The sequence below is a fragment of the Schistocerca serialis genome, chromosome 1 (assembly GCF_023864345.2).
Source record: "Schistocerca serialis cubense isolate TAMUIC-IGC-003099 chromosome 1, iqSchSeri2.2, whole genome shotgun sequence".
Lineage (NCBI taxonomy): Eukaryota > Metazoa > Arthropoda > Insecta > Orthoptera > Acrididae > Schistocerca > Schistocerca serialis.
In genome coordinates, this window is record NC_064638.1 from 603,822,805 (window position 1) to 603,849,395 (window position 26,591).

General features: G+C 40.9%; 1 protein-coding gene across 1 annotated transcript in view; it reads right to left on the reverse strand.

The window, feature by feature from the left end:
- LOC126477208 (high-affinity choline transporter 1) overlaps positions 1-26,591 on the reverse strand; it is a 361,021-nt gene that overhangs the window by 258,508 nt on the left and 75,922 nt on the right. Inside the window, exon 2 of the mRNA XM_050103600.1 lies at positions 13,095-13,337. The gene's annotated coding sequence lies outside the window, so the exon portion shown is untranslated. The remainder of the gene's footprint in view (positions 1-13,094; positions 13,338-26,591) is intronic.

Genomic DNA, 26,591 nt, shown 5'->3' on the forward strand with positions numbered 1-26,591 from the left:
ATTGTTTTGCAAATGGAAAGATTACACGCCACACATCCTGTGGATGCAAATTATATGACTACTGCATCCTCATTGCTGATTCTTCCCCTTTTAGGGACAGTTTCCCATCCCGAAGGAAAGAGATTGCCTTGAACTTTCTGTCCGCTCCTCCCCCCTCTTTGAAAAGGCCGTTTTCTGACTGAGGGTGACTTCTTATGCAGCAAGTCTTCGGCCGCCATTGCTGATGATTTTTATTCTATATTTAGTCATGACGGTCTTTGAACCCAGGACCGAGGACTTTTCAGTTACTAATTAAAGACACTATCCCTATACCATAGGTGCTGTCTTCACCTTTATGACGTGTTGAATTCCGCTGGAGACACTTTGAATGAGGTGACTGTCTGTAGAAAAATGGCAGCCCATTCTTCATCCAGTGTCAAATCCATGGAAGGTAATGATGTTGGAAGCTGAGGTTTCGAGAGAAGTCTATGTTCTAACTCATTCCAAAGGTATTTCCTCTGGGTTCATGTAGGGAGTCTGAGCAGGCCAGGTCGCTTCAGCAAGGTTATTGTACACAAAACATCGCCTCACAGGTGCTACTTTATGACAGGGTGCCTTGTCATGCTGATACAATCTATGTCTACATGACTACACCTGCATAACTATTCTGCAGTTCACACTGAAGTGCATGTTAGAGGATTCATCGAGCCACTTCCACACTCTTTTTCTACCGTTCCACTCTCTAACAGCCCACGAGAAAAACGAAGACTAAATCTTTCAGTGTGAGCGATTTCTCTTGTCTTATTATAGAGCTCGATTCTCCCTATGTAGATGGGTGTCAACAAAATTCTTTCGCATTCGGAGCAGAACGTTGGAGATTGAAATTTCGTGAAACGATTCTGTCGCAAAGAAAGACGCATTTTCTTTAATGATCGCCACCCCATTATGCGTATCATATTCGTGGCACTCTCTCCACTATTCCGCGATAATACAAAACAAGCTGTTCTTCTTTGAACTTTTTCGATGTCGTCCGTCAATTCAATCTAGTAAGGAACCCACACTGCACAGTAGTACTCTAGCAGAGGTCGAACAAGCGTAGTGTAGCTAGTCTCTTTAGGAGACCTCTAGCATCCTCTAAATGTTCTGATAATAAAACATAGTCGCTGATTTCCCATCCCCACAACACTGTCCATGAAATCGTTTCAGTTTAAGTTGTTCGTAATCGTAATTCCTAAGATTTTAGTTGAGCTGATAGGCTTTAGATTTGTGTGATTTATTGTGTAATCGAAATTTAATGCATTCATTTTAGTCCTCATGTGGATGACCTCACACTTTTCATTATTTATGGTCAGCTGCCACTTTTTCCAACTCACAGGTATCCTGTCTAAATCATTTTTAAATTGATTTTGATCTTCTGATGACTGTACTACACGGTAAATGACAGTATCATAACAATCTAAGACGGCTGCTCAGATCGTGTACCTAAATCGTTTACGTGGACTAGGAACAGCAGAGGACCTATAAAAGTACCCGGGGGAAAGCCAGCTATCACTTCAGTTTCACTCAATGTCTTCCCAGCTGTTATAAATTTTGTAAGCCCTCGTCGCCACTTTTGTAAAGTCTCGTCGCCAGTTTTGTAAAGGCCTCGTCGTTATTGCTGTGGGGTCGAGTTGCCACTGTCACATTATGACGAGTTTGTGAGTTCGTGAAACGGCTTACGCTGCAGTATACCGCTAAGACAATTTCTCCCTGCCACTATTACACAGCTATGCCTCAGGGTAAGGTAAAAGGATAGGAGAACGAAGGGTCTACATCACCGCAACAAATTAGTAACAAAGTCTCACAAATGAGTTACAAAGTTTACTTACGTTTATGACTTGTTGAATTATGAAGTCTACAACACTGCCTGCAATATAACACAAAAATGCCCTCAATGGCTAACTGCAAATAATAGTAGGTAAATTTCACAGTACATAGCAAATGCAATTTTACAACTGTCTCTTCACTTCTGAAAGTTCACTAAACGACGTTCCCCGTCTAAGTCAGCCCTGGACAATGATCTATAACCAAGTGGGCGAGAACTGTTCTTCTATCTTCCGAGTATGTTTCTGTCCGTTGTCGTCCGGTCATTGACGGACTCTGCTCGGTTGGCAATTGGCCGAGGCGAAGTCGACACCTTCATCCTGAGCGGTGCCCGTGGCGCTGGTGGAACTCGAGCAAATGGCGAGACTCTATGGCACTGGCACCAACTCGCATCTTTGAGCTTGTGGTGCTTTTGCCCTGGCTATGTATTGTTCGGACGACACAACAATAACTAACTGTGATCTTTCCTGCATTTAATCACGAATCCAGCCGCACATCTGAGACGATACTCCACAGCACTCAATTTGATTGTTAGCGATTTGTAAAGCATACGTTGACTCAACAATACTTTTTACGCTTGTTTGTTTTTGAAATTGCGCCAGTGCAGTAGTCGTTATAGAGGACTACGTAAATATGATCAGCCCTGAGTAATTGGTCGGAGGAAGTGTTGACATAGTAGGAAGGTCAATAAACAGCAATTTTTTAGTAGGGGATGTTCTCAGGATTCGAGCACTCACAAAAGTTAATGAAGTGAATACAACCGATCATCAAATAATACTAATATGAAACCATCTAAAATCGACAAGGAAAGGAATAATTACAACTCAGTGAGGAAGCGGGCAGCTCACCAGCGCGATAATGAAATACTAATGAAGACTTTGAATAATTGAGTAGCATGAGACAATAGCCTACATCGCCGTCTCCATAGCTCCATGTTTCACAGTAGAAAGTTGTCATTGAAACGTAAAAGGGCTTCTGCATTTGATACACATAATTCGTATCTCGTTGTTTTATACAAGGCTGAAGATGCGCTATAGTATTACATTTTTATGTTCCAATCATCGTTGGTCCACGATCCATAGTCATGTTTCTGTTTTTGGTGATTCTCATACTTTTGTTGATGCTCAGTTCTTTTCTTATAGCTTTCGAATGAGATCGAAAAGATTGGCTGATTGAAACAGTAGCTGAATTTTACGTCAATGCTTAACGGATCATGACAACACAATTAAACAGGAAACAGTTCTGTGATGTTATACAATATCTCAATATCTTACACTCAACGTCGGGAAAGTATATCCTAATTCATATAACAGACTGATTGAGTTCAACCGTTTCTTGCGTCACGTTAACTCTCAGGCCGACCACTGCATATTGTTTTTCTATCCTCGTGTATGTTATCCTGGTGAATCTTGTATAACGTCAACACTTTACACACAGGTAACCTTCGTAAGCCAATACACGGCAATTATTTGATTTACTTCCAACAACAAATCATGTTCCTATAACCAGCTCCTGTTGAAGTGAGAGATATGCCCCGTTTTGCATCACACATTCGTGAACGATTGGACAGTCTCAAATACGTTTCATACTCCTTAGCTACCATCACCCTTCCTTCCCAAAAGACGACAGTCATAAAGTATAATGTGTATTTGTAATCAGTGTTATCACCCAACGAGCGTCCTGTGTTCTGAAACATGCAAAGCAAAAAGGGAACTCAAAACTTGTTATGAACACAGCAGTGCTCTTTCAACTACTTTCAGTTCAGTGATCAGCCAGCCACGTGGATACGATATTTAATTTTTATTCTTGAGTTATTTTTAATGACTCTAGTAATTTTAATCATATTTGACAGAGCAGACTTCAGTTTTGGTGCTAAAGACCTAGGTGGCATGTGCCGAAACAATTCTGTCACTACGGTAATAGCTCTTTGTCGCCGATGGTGTTAGTGCGATGCATTAGACCTATTTCGTCGCCTCTCTCCGACCTGAGAATTGACTAATAAGCCCAGTTATTGCCGGATCTACCGCTTAAAGCAGAAACCCGAAAACTAGGCAAGCTGGCAAGTTTTCATTACATGGTACCTTTCCAGTGTTGAAAGGAACTTTTCGTGTCATGAAGGAACAAATATTGGGACTGCATGACGACCGTTGCTTGTACCGGTGTATCTGACAACCAGCTGCTGACAGCCAAGCCACTTCTAAGACGTTGGTGTTCCCGTTGTTTTCGTAACCATCTAAACCTGAAAAATCATGCCTTAAATATTTCATAACTTCATTTTTGACGACTAAAGGTCGAGATCAGCTGCATAAGATTTGTCTTTGAAATCTTTTTAAGCCATTCCAGTATTGGGTCACATGTCCAGCATCGTTGGCATACTATTGATAAGAAGTCAAGATGTTAAAATAGTTACATACCTAAGTAACTTATATATATATTTGAACGTTCTGACTTGTCTCCCGTAGTGTTCCACTGTGTGTGTGTGTGTGTGTGTGTGTGTGTGTGTGTGTGTGTGTGTGTGTGTGTGCGCGCATGTGTGTGTCTATCTGTCTTCTGTAGTGTTCTGCTAAAGATGGGTGTGACCCGACACTGGCCAAGCAAAACAAAATTTTAAAAATAAATCTGATTCAGTGTCGACTTTCTGTCATCAAAATTGAAGTTCCAAGCTTCGTGCTCGTTGCAAAGCACCTTATAAACAAAGTCTTAAACATTTGTAACGTAGCCAGTGGCTCAGATACCGAAACTATTTATTTGCTCCCACAATCGGCAGCTGGACATACACACAGCAGCCAGCAAGCCCACTGCATCTACCCGTAGCTGAAGACTGGCCCTCCTCCGCCACGTCACGTCATGTCACGTTATCCCGTGGTCTTCGAAGCGGAATGAAGCAGTCTGCACGGCGACAACAAGCTAGTGTCGAATTAAGTTTACGAAAAACGTCATTTTTAGTTTGTCGTTAAACTATAGATGTGAAGGGCCCCAACGTGGACGAAAAATTTTATGGAATTTATTGCGAACAACATTCGCTAGAAATTTAAAGATAATTGATACTATTTCAATATAATTTTCTCAAGGATGCCTTTTTCCAGTTGTGTCACAATTCCTGCCGGGGTGCGATACGCCCTGGCTGCAGTGTGTACTGCGTGCTTGGACTATGTCTGGTACTTGACTCTCGCTGGATTTCTCATATCAGTACGGCTGACGTGTACTCTTTTCGGCATAATAATAAACCTGATGCAAACATTACAACATGTATTCTTCCACGTTTGCTTGAATCTCATTAGATATAGATATAGTTTCATGTGGAGCGGAAGCCAAGCCGTGTCCAGTACAGTCAAGTACGATCATAAAGGATACGTTTTGTACTTCGTTACATGCACATAGACTGAGCGATAATGGGTGACAACTTTAACGGCGCATTAACTTGGACAGCCCTGGCCTGCCACCTGCAGTTGCAGTTAAGACGTAAAAAGATCCGAGCAAAGAAAATGTAGCTTCGAATATTGTCTAATTTTTCAAGCGAATGAAATAATATTCGGCAAAACCCCAGCACTACCAGACGATTCTCAGAACGCCAGACGAAAAGCATAAAATTCTCTTGTTCTCACCTACCACAGTGTTTCAATTACAAACAAGAGTGATGAAAATTCGTAACTTAAACACAGGGTAAGTTTTCTGAGGGATCTATATGTGATGCAAAAGCATGCTGCAGGGATTTTACAGAATTTTTTAATGCTGAAGCCCCTGACGATATTAATTACAGTCAGTCGTCTGGTAATCTTTTAGTTCCTTCGTTACCCGAATCCGAGAAATACATTTCAGTTCTGGAACTGCCATCTGCTGCGTTGGTAACGAATCAATCAACAACAGAATCCACATAGCACACAGGCACCGCATTTTCTCCTCTTCTTCTATGACGTGCCGTTCTATATTCCGCCAGCGTTGGCAGTGACATGTGAAAAAGCTGTGTGCATTAGTTCCAGTACCCCGGCAGCTTAACAGTCGTGTTATTTCTCGCAAAAAAGATCCCTTTTCTTGGCTCCAGATCAGTTCTGTTGGGTTCATATTGTAGTGGCACAGTGGCCAACGTAAAAATGCAGCATTTTTATGGTGTGCTCAATGCTATGAAATAAAATGCCTCGCATGTTTCTACGACATTTATCACTCTGGTTCGTGTGAGACTATACCTGTAGTATAAAATGATGGACATAGTCTAAATAAAGAGTATTTGGTTTTTCATTTTTGCCCTAAGAATAAGTTGTTATGTTTTCTTAATTTAAGCAACCTTTATTTAAAAAATTTCATAAAATATCGATGATTAAGAATTTATATTTGAAATTAAAACTGGAATTTCGCGTGAACATGTAATTACAAACAACAAGATGTGCATTAGTCACAAAAATGACGATGAATTATACAATTAACGACATGTAGGTATTACAAATCGAGCGAAAATAAATAATGACTAAGGCGAGACTTGAACCAGTGATCCATAAACGGTACCATTTTATGTATCTACTATGTTACCAATTGCCCTACACATCCAGTGTGCATTTGTATTTCAACTGTATCACATATAGTCCCTCTAAAAACGTCAAAGCCGATTTTTTCTGTAAATTTATGAAAAACATTAAGAACAACCTATTTCTCGGCACTTTTCAACTGTGTTCTACACGCGTGTTTCACTACGGAGGAGGAAGCAGCATCAGCCATTTTCACGCTGTGTAGTATTAGCGTGACAATCGGAGCACAACAATACAGACTGTGATTGTGATTTAAATACAAAGCACATAGCTAGAGTGTGATTAAGAAAAACGCTGGTTGCTGTTAATACAGTAGAATATCTTAAAGTTTCAGTTGACGTAACTAAGTAATAAGATATCTAATACATAAGTAGGACCTACTTCCAAGAGCATAACAACAACAGCGTACATGTGCTGCGGCTCCTGACAAATCATCGCGTTTACTTATGTTTACATCAGGTTTATTCTTATGATAAACAGAGTATAGGACTAACAGTGAGGTGCTACAGAGTAACTCATCCGATTTTTTTTATGTTAAACATAGTCGGTCGTTGACCCATTGTCAAAGATACACTCCTGGAAATTGAAATAAGAACACCGTGAATTCATTGTCCCAGGAAGGGGAAACTTTATTGACACATTCCTGGGGTCAGATACATCACATGATCACACTGACAGAACCACAGGCACATAGACACAGGCAACAGAGCACGCACAATGTCGGCACTAGTACAGTGTATATCCACCTTTCGCAGCAATGCAGGCTGCTATTCTCCCATGGAGACGATCGTAGAGATGCTGGATGTAGTCCTGTGGAACGGCTTGCCATGCCATTTCCACCTGGCGCCTCAGTTGGACCAGCGTTCGTGCTGGACGTGCAGACCGCGTGAGACGACGCTTCATCCAGTCCCAAACATGCTCAATGGGGGACAGATCCGGAGATCTTGCTGGCCAGGGTAGTTGACTTACACCTTCTAGAGCACGTTGGGTGGCACGGGATACATGCGGACGTGCATTGTCCTGTTGGAACAGCAAGTTCCCTTGCCGGTCTAGGAATGGTAGAACGATGGGTTCGATGACGGTTTGGATGTACCGTGCACTATTCAGTGTCCCCTCGACGATCACCAGTGGTGTACGGCCAGTGTAGGAGATCGCTCCTCACACCATGATGCCGGGTGTTGGCCCTGTGTGCCTCAGTCGTATGCAGTCCTGATTGTGGCGCTCACCTGCACGGCGCCAAACACGCATACGACCATCATTGGCACCAAGGCAGAAGCGACTCTCATCGCTGAAGACGACACGTCTCCATTCGTCCCTCCATTCACGCCTGTCGCGACACCACTGGAGGCGGGCTGCACGATGTTGGGGCGTGAGCGGAAGACGGCCTAACGGTGTGCGGGACCGTAGCCCAGCTTCATGGAGACGGTTGCGAATGGTCCTCGCCGATACCCCAGGAGCAACAGTGTTCCTAATTTGCTGGGAAGTGGCGGTGCGGTCCCCTACGGCACTGCGTAGGATCCTACGGTCTTGGCGTGCATCCGTGCGTCGCTGCGGTCCGGTCCCAGGTCGACGGGCACGTGCACCTTCCGCCGACCACTGGCGACAACATCGATGTACTGTGGAGACCTCACGCCCCACGTGTTGAGCAATTCGGCAGTATGTCCACCCGGCCTCCCGCATGCCCACTATACGCCCTCGCTCAAAGTCCGTCAACTGCACATACGGTTCACGTCCACGCTGTCGCGGCATGCTACCAGTGTTAAAGACTGCGATGGAGCTCCGTATGCCACGGCAAACTGGCTGACACTGACGGCGGCGGTGCACAAATGCTGCGCAGCTAGCGCCATTCGACGGCCAACACCGCGGTTCCTGGTGTGTCCGCTGTGCCGTGCGTGTGATCATTGCTTGTACAGCCCTCTCGCAGTGTCCGGAGCAAGTATGGTGGGTCTGACACACCGGTGTCAATGTGTTCTTTTTTCCATTTCCAGGAGTGTATTTGGGCGTGCTCGACGCCGTGCTACCTTGCCGTCCTGCTAGGACACCACGGAGTTGCGACTCTGCAAAACAGGGGAGCAAGCACGTCATGCCAAAGAAGCTTAGGTCCCGCCTGCGGGCAGTGCTCTATGTGGTGCTGGACGAGTAACTGGTGTTTGGTGGAAGATCCTGTGGGCGTTGTGCAGTGGCGCCATTGCAGTTGGGTGCGTAGTGTCCTTTCTTTCTGACGTTGTGGAACTTTTTTTTTTGTCATCAGTCTACTGACTGGTTTGATGCGGCCCGCCACGAATTCCTTTCCTTTGCTAACCTCTTCATCTCAAAGTAGCACTTGCAACCTACGTCCTCAATTATTTGCTTGACGTATTCCAATCTCTGTCTTCCTCTACAGTTTTTGCCCTCTACAGCTCCCTCTAGTACCATGGAACTAGCAGTGGAGAAACCATGGCAGCCTTAGTGAATGGTTACCGGATAAGGTCTTTCAATAGTGGTGCTGCACATCAGCGACCAGAAACACCAGACAGAGTCGTCAGCCACTTCCCACATTAGTCGTCTACTGTTGATTCTGATGGAGAACAAAGGTTCAAAATGGCTCTGAGCACTATGGGACTTAACATCTGAGGTCATCAGTTCCCTATAACTTAGAACTACTTAAACCTAACTAACCTAAGGACATCACACACATCCATGCCCGAGGCAGGATTCGAACCTGCAACCGTAGCGGTCACACGGTTCCAGACTGAAGTGCCTAGAATCACTCGGTCACACTGACCGGCCGGAGAACAAAGGAACACTTCCGTGAATGGCCAGCGTCACATATGGTTGCTAATAGTTTCTTCACTGGAATTAGGATAAGAGGCTCATTTGTACTCTGAACGTTCGGGTGTGTGTCTGGGCTTTGAAGTTGCTGAAATCAACTGAGGCGTAAGGCGTTTATTGGTTTACGAATTGTTGATTAATGAACATAAGTTAAATAATGTACATTTTATTACGTTTCTGCTGACGCAATACCTTTTAAATGGTCTTATTGTGGGGTCCATTTACTTTAGTGCTGTAAACCTTCCGACTTCTTTTTTTTAATTTAAAGGATATTGATGCTTGAACCGAGTTATGAAAGATTACAGCTAGTTCTCTGTCAGGTGGTCATCCTGAGCCGAAATTGAATTTACACAAGTTGCAAGAATTAAATTCTACCTTATCACAAAGTGTATTTTCTGTTAAAAATTTTCTTTGGCATTCCTGGCCGTAACCCTTATGGTGAATATTAAGTTTTGCTACTGGTTTTAAACGCATCGAATCCAAGATTGACAACATACGTTTCAAGCACGTTTCCTTTATGTTAAAGTATTATTTGCTAGTGTACGTTCTGTAATGTTTTAATATTGTATTTGTGTTTTTTAGATTTTGCCTGTATCCGACAAGTATTAATGTATTCTGTGAAGGCAATTATCAGCAAGGTACAGGCTGTTTGTTTGGAGGCTACACCATTCATTGTGTGCCACCATCACTATCACTTGAATTTTTTTTTAGTTATTCAACTTTTTATTTGTTGGTAATTTACTGTTGAATAAATGTATATAATTTATGTGGGATTGTGCCAACAGTCCCTCCATGACAGAATTGATCGTGCTTAAATTCTTGTCCAGGATTACTCAAAAATTACGAAGACTTTTCAAATAAAACAAGTGTTATTATCATTATACATCCTTATTCTTTTATGTCTATATATATGCAGCCCTCAGCCACTAGAGAGCTCAGAATTGTAGCGTGTGTAACGTAACTATGCCGGTGCTTCAGAAACAACGTGACGTAACAGAGATTCGAATTCGAAGAGTCTGTCAACATGTGGAGCACCGTCTCTTTCAGGTTGACAACGTCAGATCATATAACGAGCCCTGAGACATCTGCAACAACCCGATGCCATGGGTTCAATGTCATCAGTCATCCTCCATACAGTCCCAACTTAGTACCATCCGATTTTTACCTGTTTCCAAACTTTAAAGAACATCTTCAAGGACTTCACTTCGATTACGGTGAAACGATGCAATCAGAAGTGAGGTTCTTGCTCCATCAACAGAGTCAAACATTCTGCAATGGCGGTACCATTGAACTGTTCTCTCGTTGGGAGAAACGTATTCATCACCAGGGTAGCTATGTTGAGAAATAAACATGAAGACATGAAGAATAAAGTTTTGCAATGTTAATAATGTTCCTTTTATTTAAAAATCTTTGTGCACTTTAACATAAGAAATTCCGAGGCATTACTTTTCAGCATGCAAACACATTTGCAGTGTTTCACAGTATCCATTGTTTGCATAACAACAGTCAACCCAACGTTTGTGTTGTTCCCCGCACTCTTAACTTGCAATACACTTGTAACTGTTCTTTTGTGATACCCCTTTTTCCTAAATTAATTGGACAATCGACCGCTCCACAGATGGGATGAAGCAAATTCTGTAAAAATAATCTGTGAAACAAATGACTGTAGCTTCTTTAGCGAGGGATCTTGTCTCTCTCTCTCTCTCTCTCTCTCTCTCTCTCTCTCTCTCTCTCTCTCTCTCTCTTTTTTTTTAACTTAGCCTCCGGCACAGACGCACGCTGCGAAAGGAGCGTGTTTGTATCTTTTATGATAATATATGCGTTAAACTTCGAAATGTTCTTATTTGAAAATGGTTATTACATCTACCTAGTTCTAACCCATATTTTTCTATTACAGAATGTCAGACGAGACTACCAGGAAGTCTTCGTAAGGTGATAGTAGTATGTTTAAGAGAGTTCTAGCTCATAGAGCATTGCCAAGTTAAATTTCCAGGATACCGACCTAGAATTAAATTTCTCAGTCCCCCCCTCCCCCCCCTCCCCCCCCCCCACCAAAAAAATCTCATTTTGGAAAGTATTTCAAAAGGAACTGAAAACAATGAGTTAAAAGATACTTAAATAATTCTAACTTTTCGTTCATTGAATTAATATTAAATTTTCAGTAAGCATTCCATTTTGGGAATCATAAGCTACATATTTTAGCATACATAATAACATATGCAATAGTATCATTTGTTATATTCTCGTTAAAGAATATTCATAACTTCATTGTTGTTTTTTGAATAGTTAAAACATTCTTTCTTCTAATCAAATTAATTACAGCAACTGGATAATTTTGAATAAAATTGTAAAGACTTACATTTACATCATTATTTAATTGAGTTATTCTCATAAAATCTCTGAAAGAATCATAAGTTTTTAAGAAGTTCTTGAGAAAAAACTTCATTTCTTCCATTTTTCACTTAGATATTTTGTAATACGATCGAATAAAAAATAGTCAAGTAAGTGATTATTCTTTCGATTACTTTCGAAAATAAGAAAAATAAAGTAAGGTATAAGGGACATTCAAAAAGAAATGAGCTGGAGACGTAATTACAGAAACCAGTATCTGTATGTTAGAAGTATTGACCCTGGCTGTTGAGACACTTGTCCCACTGTGACACAGGGTGGTGAATGGCTGTGTTATATTTTTATTAAAACTTTTACTATTATAATGTATCTTTGAGAGTTTAGATTTTGAGGGTCTGATTTATAAAGAATAAAATTTATTAGATGTGAAATTTTTAAATTAGAAAATGAGAATTTGGTTTTATCGATATGGACAAACGAGATTTTTTTACTCTTATTTATAAAGAATAAAATTTATTAGATTTGAAATTTTTTAAATGAAAAATGTTAATTTGATTATTTAATGTATGCAAATGAGGTTTGATGGTTTTTATTTATAAAGCATAAAATTTATTACATTTGAATTATTTTAAATGAGAAGACGGAAATCTGGCTTTTCAATATAAGCAAATGAGACTTTCAAAAATGTAGATTTTTTCTTTTGATTTGAGATTTCCATTGCTATAATTATCTACGTTTATTAAATAGCTCAACTTTGTTCATCAATTTTGTTTCCATTGTATTTATTTGGAATTTAATTTTTCGAAATAGGGTTCAAAAAAATGGTTCTGAGCACTATGGGACTTAACGTCTGTGGTCATCAGTCCCCTAGGACTTAGAACTACTTAAACCTAACTAACCTAAGGACATCACACACATCCATGCCCGAGGCAGGATTCGAACCTGCGACCGTAGCAGTCGCGTGGTTCCGGACTGCGCGCCTAGAACCGCTAGACCACCGCGGCCGGCTTCGGAATAGGGAAATGAGATTTTTTGGTGGGGGGAAACTGATAAATTGGATTCTTGGTCGGCATCGTGGAAATTTGACTTGGGAATGCTCTTTGAGCTAGAACTCTCTTAGACATACTTCTGGTGATGCAACTGATCGGCCGCCTTTGCAGCAACCTATACGCCGATTTGCATAATCAATCACAGAACCTGCCTTCAGTATCTTTTCGTGATTCACGATTTCCGATTGCAATTTGTTGTACGAATTTTACGCATGCCATCATTGGCGACACAAATCTTTATTAGCGATGCATGATCAAGCATCATCATATTAATGACTGACCACGAAAACCAATTATGCCGATCACCTCTTTTTCTTTATCAGAATGTCTTGTCTTTCTTGTAATAATAATAATAATATTTCTATGTTCATTAAACCTATTGTAAAACCATTATTATTATTATTATTATTATTATTATTATTACATTTTTTGTTCAAATAAAGAGAAGAGAAATACAGTTCCACCAATTTACGTTCCTGTTAAGAAAACGTTTCAGTAAGACACGCTCTGCTGGTGTAGTTACCTTGTTACGTGGTAGGTGCAGAGAAGAGATGAGGCGCCGTGTGGCTGGCAGTGGCGCGACTACTAGTGGTCGGTGGCTGGTGAGTGTCGCCTCAGAGGCGTGCGGCGCCCGCAGCGCTGCAGGAGTCGCCCCAGCGGAGGGAGGTCTTCTGCGAGGGGCTGTTGCGCGTCCTAAAGGCCGGCCCGCAGGAGCTCATATCGCCGGCACCCGCGCCGCCGCATCCAAGACCGCCGCCGCGCCGATCTGTGGACGACACTTTCACTGTAGCGTCTAGTCCCACCTACCTGCACTGAATTACGACCGTAACGCAGACGTACTTCCACCTCTTGACGCAAGTGATCAAAGTGACATCATCTGCCGAAATTTTCCTTGTCTGTTATGCTGTGCAACAGTGGGGCTTTGCAAATACTGCATGATGAAAAGTTGAAGGGTCCCTCTGTTCTGTCCCTGTATGTAACTGTAAAGCAAACAAGTAAAACTTGCTCAAAACGGAGTCGCCTGGGACTAAAATAATTTTCCAAATTGGACACGTTTCCGGATTACACAAAACTCACTGGGCTACGCAAAATTTGTCAGGTAGAGAGTGAAAAACTTGTACGGTTTGGGCAGATCTCCAAATTATACACGTGTCGATTTGAGCAAGTTTTACTGTAGTATTTTCGCATGCTTTATTTATTAACTAGCTGTACCACGTCACGCTTTGCTGTGGTTCAGTCTGGTTAAATGGAAAAGAAAGAACAGATAAAGCGCACGTATCTAATGCGTATGGGAACTGGAAATACGTCCTAAACTCCTTTCCCCCCTGTCTGTGTGCATTTCCCCCTCACTCTCTTTTTACCCATCTCCTACTCTTCCCTCCCCCCCTTCCAGCCTCTCTCTGTCCACCTTCTCCTCCTCCCTCTCTGTCTTCATCTCTCCCAGCCCCCTCTCTCTGTCCACCTCCTGCTTTTCCGTCGCAGTGTCCATTTCCTCCCATCCCTCCGTCCAGCACCTTTTCTCCTTCCCCTTCTCTCTGACCTTGATCCTTGTTTATTTTTACTGCACATTCAGATTATCTAGTAGTATTCTCATCGTATTAAAAAACATCATGTCTGTACCATCGGCTGTACAATTATATGTGTATACCGGTTTCGGTTATTGCAACCATACCCACAGGAGAAAAACAGTGTACGAGTACATCAATGGATCAAAAATACGCGTTCGTCAAATATGATCCAGTCAAATGTAGAACATAAGACAATAGTCAGTCTTAACACAGTCCACACTAACGTGATGTGCCTTGCCACAATTAATGTAAGAAACAACTTTTTGGAGCGCAAGTTTAGTAAAGTTAAATTAGTGTTTGGTTCTACTTATGGTTTTTGGATCAAATTTTCCAGTGCAATGAAAACATGATTGCGTATAAATTAAACTAAGAATTCTTCTCGGTATTTTCAAAGCCAAATGAAGGACAAATGTGGTATCAAATATACTAGCGTGAGGTTCTGTTTTCCAAAAACTTATTCAGTTACTTCAAAGAAATCAGGAAATTTGAGAAAAAGTTAATTCGTGATTTATGGAGAAAACTGAAATATTTCACGAGCAGCTGCTGCCGCCTATCTAAACGAAGCACCATACAGTTCATCTCTTCAAGGTTCAGCCATTTTGCAGATAAAAGTTGGATTGTTGTGATATTTAATTGCGAAAAACACTGTCTCCAAATCAAGCACTAAATTTAGGACGTTCCGTGAAGAGAAGGCGCTAGGAGGGCAAATAAGGTGTCGAAACGTTTTTCTATTCGTGAATTTTGCATTCGTGACATACTTCACTGTCAGAACGATTTCCTTCCACGCAAACGCTAAATTTAGGATATTTTGAGAACAAAAGACGCTTGACAGTGATTTTATAAGCGTATCTATGGTAATGCCTCATTACTGTCGCAGATGTATAGATCACTATTGCTTCTACTGTAGCCCTCAGCGCTTCACCACTGTTCGCTATCAAGGATGATATTACACTGACTCGACTACAGAATGTCTCAAACGTCACCTGAGTTGCGCAAGGATGCCTGGTAAACATGGAAGAACTTCCAGCAACATTGAAGGCAGAGAAGTGTGTGAGAAGCACCAAGAAGGAGAAACATCGTCCTGGTAGTGAGAAAATTATTTCCAGGCATTGACACTTTCCTCACCAAGTCTTGACATGTTGGTGATCGTCAAATGTTTCCACATATTTTCGTATGTTGTTCAGCTAACAAAAAAATTAGTAAGCTGGTGCTAGATAACAATATTGAAATAACAGGATACTAACTGGTATGTAAGTGTATTGTACTTCATACACTCTGAACAAAACTTGAAATTTAAAAAGAAACTGAGAAAAACGATCCACTGTTTTGAGAAATCATTTGTCTAATAGTAAGAAATGAAATAGATTAGAAAAACATTTGATGTGCCTTTGAATGATGCTAGAAATAATGAATAGAAAATGAGGCACCGACTGAGAATGTAAATTTACCGTAGTAATTTACAGTGTTAGAACTTTACACAGTAGTAGATAACATTTGTCTTTTGGATTACGCGTTTTTTACAGTCTGCTATTGTATGACGTTGACGTATTTGTATCCACGATGTCCGAAGGTATAAAACACATCTAACAATTTTTCAATCTTAAAAATGATTCAGTAGAGAACCCCCAACTATCAGGAGAGAGAATGTGTACGGCGCAAGAAGCAGTGCCTCCCTCACGAGTTGCTGCCGACGTCACTGTTCTTGCTGATCTCATTTGTCCGATTAGAAACTGCATGATTTCAAGCACCATTTACTGTTAGACAAATGACTTCGCAAAACGTTTCACTGTTTTCTTTTCCATTTTTTTATTTTCAAGCTGTAGTTGAGATCTTGTCACTACATAGGTGTCCACCTGGAATTCTACCTTGTAGTCCTGTGAACACCAGGATGTCCGATTTTCGGTGTTTGGCAGCGCTTAACTTTCACTGAGTACTTTTATTTAAAATGTGTGTTAGTAATGATTAGTTACTGCTTTTTGTTCTGCCAACTGTCACTGCGTATTTTTCGGTCGTTTTTTACTAGCGCTATAGTGTCTGTATGCAGTTTTACATTCGTTCGTTTGCTCTGTAGCTGCGAGTGTCACTGTATGTCAAAGAGCCCTGGCAATAAACAAGAAAGTAAGAAGCAAACAAATTAATAGAACCAATTACTCATCATGATAGTCACTAAAAATAACAAATCGAGATGCAGAATATAACCGGACTAAATAGTAACTTACTCAGTCTCCCAACCAGTGACACTCTCATCCGTAGTGGGGAAAAAAACGAAATACATCAAATAAACAGCAAATAACAAATTTATACAAAACTGCACAGTGAACGTGAAGTTAACATTAAAATTAGACTTCCCGTGGTGTGCAGGACAACGAGGTACAGCGCCAGAACGACACACTATCATAATAAGATCTCAGGAACAATTAACAGAACCAAACAGTAACCTAATTTTATGAAATCTGCCCACCAAACCAACAAAAAGACAATAATGAAAAAACTGTAATACAATTGTGGACATTGAATTACCCGTTACATTTTATACTTGCAGTATAAGCTCTCCAATTTTTTGTGTTGCCTCTAAATTACAAACGAATGATAGATGCAGATTTTCCTTGCACTCTTACGATTAAGCTTTGTAATACATCGCTTATGTTATATTGAACAAGTAAGTTGTATTTACGCACGACATTTAGTGACTACGAATTTCCTAATCACGAGTTGGATCGATCGCATCGCACGCTAGACGAACTGAATTTCGCGTCTGGACGTAAAACGCATCTTACGTAAGGTTTCATGTCAATGCCTACCACGAAAAGAATACAGAATCCTGAAATCATGGATCTGCCAGCGGCAAAAGTGATCCTTAGTACGACTGCAATGAAACTCGGAGCGTTTTGGTCGGATAATCCAGAATTGTGGTTCGCCAAACTTGAAAGCCAATTATTCTAGGCCCAGATCACCTCAGATGAAACCAAATATACTCGTAGTAATGTGGCAGTTGCATATGGCTACAAAAATACAAGCCATGCTATTTTCACCACCAAGCACTGAAAAATACACTTCTATCCAGTATGGGCTTGTAAGGCGCTTCTCGAGAACAGAAATTATTCGACTTGAAAAATTGCTATACAATGCAGAAGTCGGTAATCGCACACCATGTCACCTACTTCTTCGTCTTCGCACACTCACAGGCAATGTAGTTAACGATATTCTACGCAATGTATAGCTGTCGCGTTCGCCTGCAGATGCACACAAAATACGGTTTGCACTGGTGACTTCGGTCTCTCTCAAACTGTTGACCGTATAGTAGAGATGTATCCATCGACGGGCGTCGCAGCGGTCTCCGGTCTCCGGCAGAACAGAGACTTCTCTGAAAGTACTGGAAGCACAAATAACTCAGCTATTTAAGCAATTCGCGTTATGACACTACCGTCCGCTACTGCTTTACCATAACCTTAAAGTTGTAGGCAGGTCGTGAAATAAAACTATCCTGTTAAAGCAATTATGGTATAAGGCAACAGAGCAGTGTTAGCCTCTGAGAGGAATTTTGTTATGTTGACCGTGTGGTACCTAACGGAAATGGCTTATCGGAAATGAAAGTCAGAATTACGTAAATATTTGAACAGTAACAAACAAGATTTTTGCTTATCTACACTGTTTAAAGAAAAAGGAAAACGGTCGCCAGCCTAATTAGGCAAGAGAAAGATTAACGTTCTCGTTTAAGAAAGTAGGTCTGCGTAACTTTAACGGACAAACACAACCTAGACTTGGCCACACGCGAGTGCAATGAACACTGACACCTGCATATGTTAACGTTAAGGTTGGAACAAACAGCTAGAGCAGCACAAACTATTTGTAAAATTATAATAGATAACAAAACACACTATTACTTTCAGGGCTTATTCAAACTGAATGGTCTTTATAACGTTACTATTTATATTCACTGCAGAATCATTAATTGGATATAGGTTAAGTCTCTCTCTCAGTTAAATACTTTACTATTTAAAATGAAAGTTAATTGGAATCCACTAACAGGTTGCTTCTCACTATCATTTGAATACAGAAATTATGGTTTTCATAATTAATGGTCTTTCCGTTACTTGTTACCGAGCATTAGCACAATAGACAAACTGTGGATCCTGTTATACTGTTAATATGCACTTCTAATACACAAGAGAGACAAACACTTAGCAAACATGAGTATATAACGTTTCACAACTGCAGTTTTCCACTTTTACTACAGTGAGAGACAAAAATAACATATATGTAAGACACTGACTCACCTTCTGCGATTTACAACAGGCAGTAATGTGATCATTTACTAAGCAAAACTTTATAAGCCTAAGACTTAAGAACTTTTAATTTGAAGTTGGCAACAACACATTAATAAGCAGTTTTACTAGGAAAATTATTTCAGCAAGCATCATTAACTTTAACTCACTCTCCTGCCACATTAACTTTCTTTTTACTTTGTTCAAGAGGCATCAATTAGCAAAACACTGGGCTTTAATGCTCTTTCAGTAAAGATACTCAGAAATCACTTTAGTTCAAACGGAGAGGAACCTGAGAGGTGTTATGATAAGGAGAAAAATCAAGGTAGGTACATAAATTCAGTTATAAATTACCTTATATTTGAGCACACTAACACATCCATTAAGCCGATCCTTCACTGTACATCATTGCAGCATTCCGATGCAATGATTGCGCAATGTGGTGGCAACTGCATGTTGGTAGGTGGAATTGCAGGTAGAATTGCTGGACTCTGTCAGTTCTTGGTGGCGATGATCGATACAAATTCCCGAATAGCTCCAGCTATTTATCCATCCATCCGAGGCATTGGAAAGTAGCAGAAAAAGCCTCTCTCTGAACCTGCACAATATGCATCTTTTACACGGCAGTGCACACTTTGGTAGCTCGTCCCCGACTCGTAGCCCGACTGACTCTTGTTCCACCTTTTCTACCTAGGCCAACCACAATTTGCGCGCGCTACCTCCTTGGGTACCTTATGGACGCACAACGAACCCTGCCGTCTCAAGACAGAGTGGAAGCTATTTTCAGTTTCCTGACCTGTTACAATACGAGAATAACACCACTTCTTGGGCTTAAGAAACTTTTGTCGAAGTTTTTTCTGTAACCTCCCAACAAAACGCTAGGATATTCGCCTAAACCTGGAGACAAGCTGCAGTGGACTGAGAAAAGAAAGCATCCTTGGCCAATGTGAAAGCTGCTATTGTTGGGGTTGCGTTATTAACTCATCCTCTTCCTGGTGTATATCTAGCAGTTCTGGTGGACACTTCATCAACTGCAAGTGAAGCTGTGCTACAACGTGTGCAATATGACTGACACCCTCTACCTTTCTTCAGGAAGAAATTATCACCTCTCAAGAAAACTGGTCAATGTACGACCGCCAGTTCTATGGGGAATATGCCTCAATCAAGGGATCTAGGCACATGCTTGAAGAAAAACGTTTTACTTTTCTCACAGACCATAAACCACTTGTATTCTCTCTCCGTCAGAAGCCAGACAAGGTATCATAACATCAACTGCAGTATTTGGACTTCAATGGATATTTACGACAGACGTTCAGTACGGTGAGGGTGAGCAGAGTGGATCAGCAGGTGCATTATCTTGCACTGACGCCATCGTGAAGTAACTTGGCTTCATAGTACTAGCAAACGCCCAGGAAGGAGACAACGAACTAAAACCATGACTTGAAACATTGTCAGGCCTACACTTCGAGTTCGAATACCGATCTCGAACGGAGCGCTACACTGCGGCCTATCAAACCTCACAGGGATGCATATTGTGCAGGTTCAGAGAGAGGCTTTTTCTGCTACTTTCCAATGCCTCGGATGGATGGATAAATAGCTGGAGCTATTCGGGAATTTTTGGTCGTCCACTGGTTATCACTTGAACTAAATTATGAAATAAATGTGAGTACACAATTTTCCTATATAGTTTCATGTAAAGTTCAAATACGTTTTAACTAAAGCATTGCCTTTACACGTTTTGTTCTGGTTTATATACAGATGTATCCCTAAAGATGTGACTCTAACTCCATGAAGCTAAATGTATCATAAATAAATATTTATCGTACTACTCAAGCGGTCTTTTTCAGCATAACGACAATTAAGGCCTCCCTCAGATGCTACGCCACAGAGCATTAGACCGACAGACTCCTGTTGTCTTATTAGGCCTCCAGGCAGCTTTCAAATGCGATCTCAACGCAAAAACGACCGGATAAGTGTGTGGACTAAGAACTCGACTACCAGGAGAGCTCTTTACTGACACTTCAAGAAGTCTCTTCGGCTGAGTAACGAGTTTCTTGTGTGACAATTAATACAGTTTTGATTTTCGAGTAGAGTTCTAGTGAAAGTTTTGAATTTGCCACTTTGTGTAAGGAATTTTACAATATTCCTAGAAAAAAAATCTGACGCCACTTGCCAACGCTAGGCGTCGTTTAAGATCGGTGACGCACCCGAGAGCCGGCAGGGCTTAGGCAGTCTGTGGCGTTCCTATGCAATGCGTGTTGCCTATCGTCCAGTAACTGCTCCGTGTGGAAGCCGGTTCTCCGAGCAAAACTGGGGTTCCTGTTTCGCCTTAAAAGTATAAGAGGCGACATTGCGGGAACTTGGCGCCCTATTCCACTGCGGTGATTTTCGACAGACATGCTGCCCCATACACATTCTTCATTCCCCGAAGAGTGGCATCGGTTTGTCCTTCGGCAGCCAAGAAAAAAATAACAGCACGTTGGTTTTTCTTTGGACGCATTTGGTAACAACAACGCGACAACTCACGTTTCTGCATTTACTGCACGCCCATCGGAAAGACACGAACGCCGTACTAATCCCTTCCCTAAATGTCGGTGCTTATATACGAGAATCTCACTACGTTGCGTATAAGATGCAGCTATGCCTTCAAGCGCAAATTTTGTGTTCGTCCCTAGTATTTCCTCCACTTAGAGACACTCATCACTCTATTAGTTCACTAGGGCAGGTAGTACGCAGCACAGTTCGTTTGTATATCATGCTGGATCGATGATATCTTTATGTCAAAGAGCCGTCAGAAATTCAAGAACACCAAGCGACAACGAACATTTTGTCCGTAAGAAAAGTAGTTTTCCATGACATGTTGTATTACCCGCAGACGTTTGTCGCAAAGATAGTTAGTTAGCAACATGTTCCATAGGTCATCTGAATGATCTTTTATAGAAAATGATGTGGAAATAGTCGGTTTACAGTATATGTATGCATGGTTATTGTTAACATTATTGGACACGTTATTATTTTTAGTCTTAATCATGCAACTACACCTTCCTTTATTGGCTACTAAGGTTTAAGTAGAATTGAGTCAATGAAATAAAAGGAGTTATCCAGAAGAAATGATTTTAAATTAGATTTAAAAGTTGCTTCGTTCTCTGTCAGACATTGTATGTTATTGGGAAAACGATCAAGGATTTTTGTTATCCCATATTTAACTTCTTTCTGAGACGTTTACAGCTTTAACAATGGATAATAAAGGTCATTTTACCCTCTGATGTTGTAGATCTACATCTACATCTACATTTATACTCCGCAAGCCACCCAACGGTGTGTGGTGGAGGGCACTTTACGTAGCACTGTACATAGCTGTTCTTCTCAAATTATTATGGATTATTTATGATTAATTTCACTTCCTAGCTCTTTGGACTGGAACCTACATGACGTCCGTGAGTAAACATTTTTTTTCTGCAATCAGTACCTGCCTTCTAAGTAATGAATTACCCCAGAAAATCATTCCACACGACATTATTGAATGGAAATTTGGAAAATACGTCAGGAGGTTCATACTTTTGTTTTCAAGATTAGCTATTACACAAAGAAAAATAGTATCTGAACTAAATTGTTTGAGAAGATCAGTAATATGTTCCCTCCAGTTCAAATTTTCATCAGTATGTACAAACAAAAATTTGGAGCATTATACACTACTGACTCCTGCTCAAGTCCTACATCAATTTTTGATATGACTCTATCTATTGTACAGAACTGAATATAGGTTTTTTTCAAAATTTAGGAAGAGTCCATTTTCAGAGAAGCACTTAATAATTCTTTGGAAAGCACCCTTTACGAACTTTTCTGCTGTTTTCTCGGTAATGGGGTGTATTATAGCAATAATATTCTCTGCAAAAAGGACCAGTTTTGCTTGTTCAGTGTTAAGTAGAACGTCACTCATACACAGGGTGCCAATTATTGAACTATATCAAATAAAGTCGTCATAAGATCTGAACGGTTTGCGTTAGGACGTTCTAACTTCACTGTTGACCGCGGGGCGTGATGGGTATTAGTACGATGTGAATATGGTTTGATTTAGCGACGAAGCCCACTTTCCTTTGGATGGGTTCGTCAGTAAGCAAAATTGGTGCATTTGGGGGACTGAGAATCCGCATTTCGCGATCGAGAAGTCTCTTCACCGCCAACTGTGTGGTGCGCAGTGTCGAGTCACGGAATAATCGGTGCGATATTCCTTGATGGCACGGTGACTACCGAACAGATGTGAAAATTTTGGAAGATGATTTCATCCTCATTACCCAAAGAGACCCTGATTTCGACAAGATGGAGTTCATGCAGGGAGGAGCTCGACCCTATCGAAGAAGGAGATCGTCCTGGAGGAGCGCATTCTGGCTCTGGAATACCCAGAGGCCACTGGCATTGGTCTCGATTGGCCGCCATATTCTCCGGATCTTAACATACGCGACTTCTTTTTTGAGGGGTTATATTCAGAACAATCTGTACAGCAATAATCTCAAAAGCATTGCCGAGCTGAAAACAGCCATTCAGCAGGTCATCGACAGCATCGATGTTCCGACAGTTCAGCGGGTCATGCATAATTTCGCTATTCGTCGGCGCCACATCATTGCCAATGATGGCAGGCATATCGATCATGTCATAACCTAAATCCAAATGTCTGTAGTGACGTTTATATGTTGAATAAAGTGTGTGCACTCTGTAATTTGTAACAAATTTACGTTTTTTTATATAGTTCAATAACTGTCACCCTGTATATAAGAAATAGGAGTGGCCCCATTTTGAACCCTTTGAGGCTTCCCATTGTGATTTTTCTGCAGTCACTATAATTTTTTACCTTTTCTACCCTGTATGAATTATTCAGCACACCTTTGAAGCACCATGCATACATACAACAAAATTATGTTACAGGCCACTAAGGGTATTTCATAAATAAAAGGAAGTGATAGGCATATCGCATAAAAAAATTACTTAGCTGCTTAGATGGAGCACACCTCCGAGAAGACAATAATAACAATAATAATAATAATAATAGTCTCCCATCGGGCGCCTCCCCAGGTGGTGGATAGGGGAATGCTCTCCAGATATGGAGGGTACCGGGGAAATAAAATACCCGGGGTGGACCAAAACTATCAACCGAAATCCACTAACGTCTGCCTGGTATCCAGCGGTTAGGGGTCAGCGTCTGTTCGCCTAGATGGTGCGGCTGCAGCAACCTTCTTGATCTCAACAATCAAGTCGTATTCCTCGTGATCTTTCCTCGGAAGGACCACCACCAAGTTAGTTTTCAACTTGAAAACCAAACATGATGATAACACAAGGAATGAATCCACTACCCCGGGCACCAGTCGCAAGGCTGGCTTTACCTGGTCATCGGATTCCGGGGGACCAGGAGCATCATGTTACGCCTAAGGTTGAGAACCAGACGACGTCCAAATTATTACACACAAAACAAAGACACTTCATCGGTACACTTAATACTAATACTCTTTTCAAACTGGGCAAGATCAAACAACTTACAGACGTGCTGCAAAAATTCCAGATCAAAATCCTTGCAATCCAGGAAACACGATTTACGGACGAAACCCATTTTGATACAGACAACTACAGGATCTACAAAGGAAAACCAGCAGTTAAAACTAATGAGAAAGGACTCAAACAGTTTGGCACAGCATTTGCAGTCCACAAATCTATCAGTGACTCTGTCATTGACTTCCAGTCTGCCTCAGAACGTATATCAACGCTCTCCGTCAAATCGGCCAACAAAGCATATACCTTGATCAACGCACACGCACCCACAAATAACTATAACAAGAAGAACTGCCAGAAAGTGGATGACTTCTGGAATGACCTTGAAGAGACGACAAACAAAATTGCCAAACATCATGTAATAATCTTGTTAGGCGACTTTAACGCACAATTAGGTAAAGAGAAAAAATACAGGAAAATCACCGGAATCCATACAGCTCACAAGAGAACTAACAAGAATGGGGAAAGATTGATAAGCTTTTGCGAAAATTTCGGCCTCGTAATTATGTCAACACAATTCAAAAAACCCAACAAGAAACTGTATACTTGGAAGTCGCCCAACACAATGTTGGGTGAATTCCAGATAGACCATGTGGCCATCTCCAAGAGTAACACAGCAGAAATTCTGAATGTGAAAACGAGAAGAGGATTTTTTGACTCAGACCACCATCTTCTACAGATAAAGACCAGATTACAACCCAATAGAAAAAAACCAAAACTAAACAAAGTGCTGAGACCAGACCCCGAATACATAAAACTCAACAAGGAAAACATCTTACAGGAAATTAGTCAGACAAACACCACAAACTGGACAGAACTTGTGGACGTCCTCAAATCCACAATGAAATTGGGTCAACCCCCGAGAAGGAGAAAACACAGGTGGTGGAATATAATATGTGACCAAGCAATAGAAGAAAGGACCAATGCCTGGAAAAACTTCAATAGTCACAAAACATCAGAAAAATGGCAACAATTTCTAGTAATCCGAAAACAAACATCGAAAACTAGTCGGAGGGAAAAAAGAAATTATGACAAACGGCGACTAGATGAGATAGAACAAGACTTTAAGAAGAACAACACCAGGAATTTTTATAAGACGTTTAAAGAACATATTGCAGGATACCAGCCACCCAATCTTTGCTTCAAGAAACTGGATGGTTCACTAGAAACTAACACGAAGAATAACTGCCAAATCCTCGCAGACTATTTCAACAAACTTCTCAACTGTGAAAGACCTACAGAGGACATTCACTACGAGACGTCTACACCAAATCCTGACGCTAAACTGCCAACCATCAACGAAATTGTAGAAATTATCAAGACACTGAAAAACAATAGAGCCCCAGGAGAAGATGGAATTATTGCAGAACTATGGAAACTAAATGATGAAAGATTAACAGGAAAAATTCACAAAATCATATTAAACATTTGGGAAACAGAACAGATCCCTTCTGAATGGAAATGCGCACTCATCCATCCACTCCACAAAAAAGGGGACAAAACTGAACCAAATAATTACAGGGGTATCTCACTAGTACCGGTCACATATAAAATCCTATCAAAAGTTCTCATGTATAGATTAGAAGAACAAGCTGACCCACAAATAGGAGAATACCAGGCTGGTTTTCGCAAGGGACGATCATGCATAGAGCAGATCTGGAATCTGAAAATGATTCTCCAGATGAGAAACACCCGAAACACAGTGGTTACTTTTGTAGATTTTAAAAAGGCCTACGACTCAATAGACAGAGTAGTGCTCTGCAAGACGCTGGAAGAATTCAGCATTGACAGAAAGACAAGAGCAATCATTCAGGAAACATTAACTGACACAGTCTCCAAGGTTAAATTTATGGGGGATATCTCGGAACCATTTGTAATCCAAACTGGAGTGCGACAGGGTGACGGACTTTCACCATTACTCTTTAATATCATTCTTGAAAAAATCATCAGGACATGGGAAAAAGAAGTCAAAGGAATCCAAATTGGCATTAGAAAAGATAATAGATTCAATGTGAAGTGTTTAGCTTTTGCAGATGACCTTGCAATCCTCACAAATAATAGAAAAGAAGCCACTAACGCCATAGAGAAGTTACACGAAATTGCACAAAGAACTGGCCTGCAAATCTCATATGAGAAAACCCAGTACATAGAAAGAGTGCCACAAGACAAATTGCCTATTGTGACAACCCATGGGAAAATCATACAAGTACCACATTTTAAATACCTGGGAGAAATCATTCAGCCATCAGGGATCAACCTAAAGGCCAATGAGGAAAGAATAAAAAAATTACAGAAAGCATATAAACTCACGTGGAACTATTATAACAAAAAGTCCATATCCACTAACGCAAAATTGAGGCACTACAACACTGTCGTACTTCCGGAGGCACTGTATGCATCTGAAACAACACAAATAGGTGGGCAAACTAAAATCAAAGAAATAGAGAAACAAGAAAGGAAAATTCTCAGGAAAATTTTTGGCCCGATACAAGAGCAAGGAATCTGGAAGAAGAGACCAACATCAGAATTATATAAATACACAGACAAGATTACAGATACAGTAAGGAAAAGAAGAATGCAGTTCTACGGACATATCCACAGGATGAATGAAAACAGAATTTCAAAGCGAATTCTTAAAGTCATCAA